The sequence below is a fragment of the Dipodomys merriami genome, unplaced genomic scaffold (genome assembly GCF_024711535.1).
Source record: "Dipodomys merriami isolate MVZ:Mamm:240054 unplaced genomic scaffold, mDipMer1.0.p SCAF_7, whole genome shotgun sequence".
NCBI classification, from domain to species: domain Eukaryota; kingdom Metazoa; phylum Chordata; class Mammalia; order Rodentia; family Heteromyidae; genus Dipodomys; species Dipodomys merriami.
In genome coordinates, this window is record NW_027206290.1 from 68,780,796 (window position 1) to 68,788,244 (window position 7,449).

Consider the following 7,449-nt stretch of genomic DNA (forward strand, 5'->3'; position numbering starts at 1 on the left):
TTTCTATAAGGAATGTCTATGGCCGAGCGCCAGTGGCTCACGCCTGTAACCCTAGCTACTCGGGAGGCTGAGATCTGAGGATCACGGTTCAAAGCCAGCCCGGGCAGGAAAGTCTGTGAGACTCTTATCTCCAGTAAACCACTCGAAAACTGGAAGTGGTACTGTGGCTCAAGCAGTAGAGTGCTCATCTTGAGTTGAAGAGCACAGGGACAGCACCCAAGCCCAGAGTTCAAGCCCCAAGACCAACCAAAAAAAAAAAAAAAAGAATGTCTATGGAATAATTGGGAACGTGTCTGTAGATCTTTGGGAGAGATGGTAGCACTGTACCAAATTGTCCTGGTTTTGGTGTCTACACTGTGACTTTATTAGATAACAGCCAGTATCTGTGGCTCACGCTGATACTCCTAGCTACTCAGGAGGTTAAGAGCTGAGGACTGGGTTGAAAAGTCCATTAAAAATCCAGAAGTAGAGCTGAGGCTCAAGTAGTAGAGTGCTAGCCTTGAGCAAAATAGCCAAGCAATGCTGGGTACTGGTGGCTCATGCCTTTAATCTTAGCTATTCAGAGGCTGAAATCTGAGAATCCAGGTTTGAAGTTAGCTGGGCCAGAAAAGTCCATGAGACTCTTTTTAAAATTTTATTTATTTATTTTATTTTATTTGTGAACATACTGTACCGAGGGATTACAATTACATGGGCAGGATAATGCGTACATTTCTTTTTTTTTTTTTTTTTTTTGGGTCCGGGCGTGGGGCCTGAACTTTGGGCCTGGGCGCTGTCCCTCAGCTCTTCAGCTCAAGGCTAGTGCTCTACCACTTGAGCTACAGCTCCACTTCCAGCTTTTTTCTTATGTGGTGCTGAGGAATCGAACCCAGGGCCTCAGGCATGCAAGGCATGCACTCTACCACTGAGCCAACTTCCCAGCCCTAATACGTACATTTCTTACCAAGCATTGTAGCCTCCTCCTTTGTTTACCCTTCACTTCCTCCAAGTCCATGAGACTCTTTGTCTCCAATAAACTAAGAAAAAAAGTGAAGTGTTGGCACCAGTGGCTCATGGATCCTAGGTACTCAGGAAGCTGAAATCTAAGGATTACAGTTCAAAGCCAGCCCTGGCAGGAAAGTTTATGAGACTCCAAGTAACCATCAGAAAACTGGAAGTGGAGCTGTAGCTCAAAGTGGTAGAGCACTAGGGGCTGGGAAGGTGGCTCAGTGGTACAGTGCTTGCCTTGCATACAAGAGGCCCTGGGTTCGATTCCTCAGCACCACATAAGCAGAAAAAGCCGGAGGTGGTTCTGTGGCTTAAGCACTACAGCACTAGCCTTAAGCTGAAGAGCTGAGGGGCAGTGTCCAGACCCAGAGTTCAGACCCCCACGACCCACAAAAATAAAAAACTCAGGGACATCCCAGGCACTGAGTTCAAGGCCCATAACCACCTCCCTCCCCCCCCCCCCCCCAAAAAGTGAAGGTGTGGCTCTGGTAGTGGAATGCCAACCTTGAGCAAAAAATGGTAATAGTGCTCAGACCCTGAGTTCAAGCCCTAGTACTGGCACAAATGAGAGAGAGCAAGAGAGAAGGGGGGGGCTTAGGACTCACAGTTCTTGACATGAGCTCTGTGATTGGATTGGACTTGTTTCCTCAGTGCTGGGAATTGTGCTGCTATTAGCAAAGTAACTTTGTTTCCTTCTTCTATCACAGCAAGACCTCACACAGGCTAGACAAGTGCTCTACCTCTTGAGCTCCGCCCCCCAGCTGGCCTGATGTCATGAATCACTCTCCTATCACACATGCATCCATTGTCAATCACATGTGTGGAGCACCCAGTGCCAGTAGCACTGCCACTAAAGTGGGCATGGTCTCTGCCTCACTCACTAAGAGCTAAACCACAGGCCAAGCTCCAGGTTCATTTGGAGCACTGAACCACACCCAATTCCAGCCCTCTGGGAGCTCACTAGCCACCAAGGGAGACCAATTAGCAAAGGGCTGTGAGAACCTAATGAGGCAGACAAGGAAGGAATCTTTGGGCTAGTGGTTGTTTGTGGCTCAAGACTAGCACTCTACTGCTTAAGCCACAGTCCACTTCTGGCTTTTTAGTGGTTCATTGGAAATAAGAGTCTCCTGAGCTTTTCTGCCCCAGGCTGGTTTCAGCCTCCTAAGTAGCTAGGATTACCAGACTGAGCCACTGGAGGAGCCTGGCTGTTCTGCCTTTGGAGTTCTCTAGCCCCTAGGAAGCGGGTGATGTTCAGTGACGCGTGGGAGCTCAGTGGCAGAGCAGAGCTTGGTCCCCCAGGCCTCCTCAAGAGGTTCTTGGAGCATTTTGGTTTATAGAGATCTCCCTGAATCATGACCTGAGGCTTCCAGGTCTACACTGCCACTTGGTCCTGTTTTGCAAACTTGCATTGCCTGCTCCATGCCTCTTTGCAGCAGATCAATCTGTTTCACCTTCTCCAACAAGCCCAGGATGTCACAGCTGGAAAGGACCTGATTTACAGTGCAGGAAGGAGCAAGTCAGTCCTCTGGGGCCCTGGGCAGGACTGTCAGGCAGTTGCCCATGGATCCCGTTTAAAGGCAAGGCTGCACATAGAGCAGGAAGAAGGGGCCAGGAGATTCCCTGGATTTGCATCTTCAAAAGATTGCCAGCTTCTCCCATCCTCGGGGTTCCCAGCAGCTGCCAACACACTGTCACTTTCATGGACTGTCCTCAGCCCTGTCATCTGGGGATGAAGACCTCATTGCTTTCCAGGTGGGAAATGCAAGCGGGTACCTGCTAGATAGAAAGAGCCTGGCTGTCTGCTCTGCCTGGGAAATACCGTATGGTTGTGCTCCAAGCTCACACAGAGGCAGAGCCTCACCTAGCCTAGAAGACCTGAGCCACACCTGAGCCAGTGACCAGCTGCACCTGTACCTCTCCCCGTCTCCTCCCCAGCTCACTTCCATACAGGTGGAGAGGGGCTATTCTTTCTTGTACCTGTCCCCACCCTGCCTCTCTCTGTCCCCCCCCCCAAGAGTCTCAAGTGACTTGTAAAGTGAACCTCTAGCCTGGAGATGAGGCCTTGGAGATGGGGTAGTCTCCATTCCAACTCCTCCCCTCCACCCCCCGCCATCCTTCCACCTCCAACGCCACCCCCAGCCTGTACTGTCAGCATCCTAGTTCAGGGGAAGCTGTACTCCAGCACAGAGTTCCGGTGGATTTTATGGGCCAGCCCCAAGCAGACAAAAGGAGAAGGAAAACATCCCTGCGGAGTCCTGCTCAGCTCTCAAAACCTGATTTCCGCTCAGCCAGAAGAAGGCTTAGCTGTTTTAACCCTCTGTGGGAGGGGACCTCCAGAGCTGACTCAAGACCTTCTCACCATCCAGACATGGCCCCTGCCCCATGCAGGACTCTGTTTTCCCACAAGCCTTTTCCAACATGGCCTCAGAAGCCTCAGATCTGGTTTTTGATCACCATCAGCAGCACATTGATTCACTGGGTTCCACTAAGGCACCGGGTTTCAAGCCAAGCAGGCATCCTGTGGACTTGAGCCCTACCGCCAGGAAGAGAGCAATGTGGCTGAGCACTGGCATGGAGAACATCTGGGACAGCTGTCTGTCCAGATGGGCAGGGCAGAGTTTTCCTGGCTGAAAACTGGACTTAGTAACAGCATCTATGTTGTCAGATTGGTGTAAGAACCCAAGGGGAACAGGCAGGTGAACTGCTAAATGAAATCCTCAAGAAAGACTAACCTTCCCCTCCCCAAACCCATTAGGGCAGGCATGGCCCCCAACATTCAGCAAGTTCCAGAAGTGAGGCTGTGGGGACACATCCTACCTTCTCCATTTGCCATTTATTAACCACATCTCCACTTCTGGCTTTTTGGTGATAGATTGGAGATAAAGAGTCTTATGTATTTGCCTGTCTGGGTTGGCTTTGAACTGATATTCTCAGATCTCAGCCTCCAGAATAGCCAGGCTTACAAACACGAGTCACCTGACCTGCCTCGAAAGAGGCAGGAAGTGAGATGGGCAAGTTACCAAAATCCTTGGGCTGGGAAGGTGGCTCAGTGGTAGAGCACTTGCCTTGCGTGCATGAGGCCCTGGGTTCGATTCCTCAGTACCACATAAGCAAAAAGAAAAAAGCCAGAAGTGGCGCTGTGGCTCAAGTGATAGAGCGCTAGCCTTGAGCTGAAGAGCTGAGGGACAGCGCCCAGGCCCAGAGTTCAGGCCCCCACGACCGGACCCCCCCAAAAAAAATTAAAAAAAAATCCTTGTCCTATAAAGCTTGTATTCTAATGAAGGAGACAGATGGTGGGCAGGAAAGTATGTAATGTGTTCACTGCTGTATACCAGGTACACAGATATGAGTACAGAACATGGTAAAGGATGGTAAAGGTTCACTTGATATTGTAAAATGCAAGAGTAGTTATACGAATAGCAGTGATTGACACTATAGAAGAAAACCAAGCAAGGGAAGGAGGGGGGGGTGGCTAGCAGGTGGATGGGGCCCTCACAGCTCTAGCCCTGGCCTCTGAGATGAGATCTGAGGGAGGATTTGAAGGAAGAGAGGCTGTCAGCTCTGGGGACACGAGGGTACAGTGGTGCTCTTCAGGGATAGGGAAGAAGGAAGTCCATGAAGCTAAAACAGAATGGGGCAGAGACCAGGAGGAACCATAGCTCCAGTTGAAGTGGACTGAGCATTTTCAGAAGACTGGGCTCATGCTCAGTGACAGTGGATACTGCCTAGCCCTTTACTGGGCATAAAGACAGTGGTACAAATTCTTTTTTTTTTTTTTTGGGTCCAGTCATGGGGCCTGAACCCTGGGCCTGGGCGCTGTCCCTCAGTTCTTCAGCTCAAGGCTAGCGCTCTACCACTTGAGCCACAACGCCACTTCCGGCTTTTTTTTTTTTTTTTTTTTTTGCTTATGTGGTGCTGAGGAATTGAACCCAGGGCCTCATGCATGCAAGGCAAGCACTCTACCACTGAGCCACCTTCCCAGCCCCTAGTGGCACATAAACTCCCAGCACCATCACCAGCTCAGGGAATGGCAGTGTTTGCGCGCGCACACACACACACACACACACACACACAAGCACACACACGCTCCCCCCCCCATTTTCAGAGCAGGAAAGTGAAATTAAGAGACACAAAAATGTTAAGGGGAAAACAAGGCTAAATTAAATTTTGAAAAATTTTAGTTTCCTTTTTAATGTGCACAAATGCATAAAGTATGGGATGAATATAACAATCACAACTAATATTTCCTTGATACGCATTACATTTCTTTCAACTGTTTCAATGCCGACGTGTATTCTACGAGAGAATGGGTTCATAAATTAACTGATTCAAAAGTATATGAGAAGCCTGGTGCCAGTGGCTCACGCCTGTAATCCTAGCTACTCAGGAGGCTGAGGATCATGGTTCACAACCAGCGGGGGTAGGAAAGTCTGTGAGACCCTTATCTCCAATAAACTACTCAGAAAAAGGCTGGAAGTGGCGCTGTGGCTCAAGTGGTAGAAGCTCTCCATGGACTGCACCTAGCCCTGAGATCAAGCCCCAGGACTGGCAATAATAATAATAATAATAAAGTATGTGAAGGTGTTAGTACATTTTATATTAAAAATTTTTTATGTAGTGAAATCTTAAAAAAAAAAAAAAGAGGCAGGAAATAACTTTGCAAAAAAGGGGTGGGGGGCGTGGAGGCCGGATCTTCCTTGTCCAGACCTTGACTGGTACCTGCCACATTGTCCTGAGATTCTTTGTGTACAGCATGTACCATGTCTGCTCTCATTCGTGGTTTTAGGTTACCCCTAGGTTCCCATGTATCCAACCCCCCTCCCCAGGGCCCAAGCTGAATTAACAAGGCTGCTGTGCCCCTGGGGTCCCCTCTCCCCGCCTTCCTACCCAGCATCACCGCTTCCGAACTGGAACTGGGAGGGGGCTGGACAGAGGAATTTCTAGCCGCCGGAGGGTCAGTCCGGAGCAGCCGGGAGGAGGGAGAAGGGGAGACAGCGAAAGTGAAGGGAACTGGGAGCCCCCGTGAGGAGGCGCAGACAGGGAAGGAAATCTCCCGGTAATAATTCATCAGCTCAGGAAGCAGCGCAGGCCTGGGACTGCGTGTGGGGCTGGCCCTGCCGGGAGGGGGGCCCTGCACACTCCTCCTCCTCCCCCTGCCCCGCCGGGGTCACGGTCAAGCAGTGTGGGGGTGGGGGAGCCAGGTGTGGGAACAGACCCTCCCGCAGGCCTTGGCTTCCGAAGGGGAAACCCCTGAGACCCCCACCCCCTCCCCATCCACTTTCCAGGCTGGGACAGGCAAGCCGAGGAGTCAGAGCGGGGAGGCTTCTCCAAGAAAACGGTGGCCTAGAGAAGCCAAATGTACCTCCAAGCCTTTTGACGGTACTCCTGAGACCCTCCCTGCCACGGTGGCAGACGCCACGAAGCCATCAGCGCCCAAGAGAGGGCTGTTTTCCACCCCAGCGGAGACACTGATTTGGTCAGTCCTGGTTTGGAGCCGGGGAAACCCGGGGATGCCAGTGGCCTTTGTCAGCTCCCTCATTCCTCCCAGAAGCCTCTGCAAAGAACCATCCCTGGACAGCCTGAAGTTTCTAGAAGGAAGACAGGCCTGGAGGCCTCCCCCCACCCCCCACCCCCGTCTCACCTTGTAAGGCAAAAGACCAGGGCTTTTATCTGTAAACAAGGGGTCCTATTTTGCAACCTCGAATCGGTCAGCGAGGACAGAGTTAATTTTGTTCAGGTCTGCATCCTCGGATAAAATCTAAAACCAAGTCTGTTGGTGGAGTGAGGAAATGGGTGAACACGAGTGATGTTTGTTTGGGTTTGGGTTCTGGATTGCTTTTTTTTTTTTTTTTTTTAAAGATTGCCATCGGGGAGGTGACATCGTTTAATCTTTTTCTGGAAAGCTTATGGCACGTCTCCAAGGGTTCCCCACGGAACCCCGTGACCATCACCGTGGACTTAGACAAAATGAGGACCCCTAGGCCACGCCCCAGAGCTGCCGGGATGCTGTGAGCCCCGCAAGGCTTTCCCTCGACTGCTTTACACTCCGGGAAGTTACAGCGCCACGGGATTAGAATTTGAGGGCCGGAAGACATCAACCACCCTTTCGGAAGGAGAAGACAGACCAAGCTAGTAGAAGAGACCCGCCAGTAAGTAGATCTGGAAGTCGGGATCCGGACTCCACTTTACAAACCCGACGCAACTGCCCCGCTCTCCAGAGCCCACCTCGAACCTGCGGGGCGGGGGCGGGGGCGGGGGCGGGCTCCCCCAGCTCCCGGGCCGCTTTCAACCTGGGGGCCTGGAACGACCAGTGCGTTGCCATTGGCTGGGGCGGGGCGGGCGGCTCCCCATTGGCCCAGCGGAGCCCCTTGCCCCCGCCCCGGGCCCGGAGCCGCCCCGTGATTGGCCCCTCCCTCAGTTATAAGGCGGCGGCCGGCGGGGCCGTGGGAGCGCGCGGGAGCG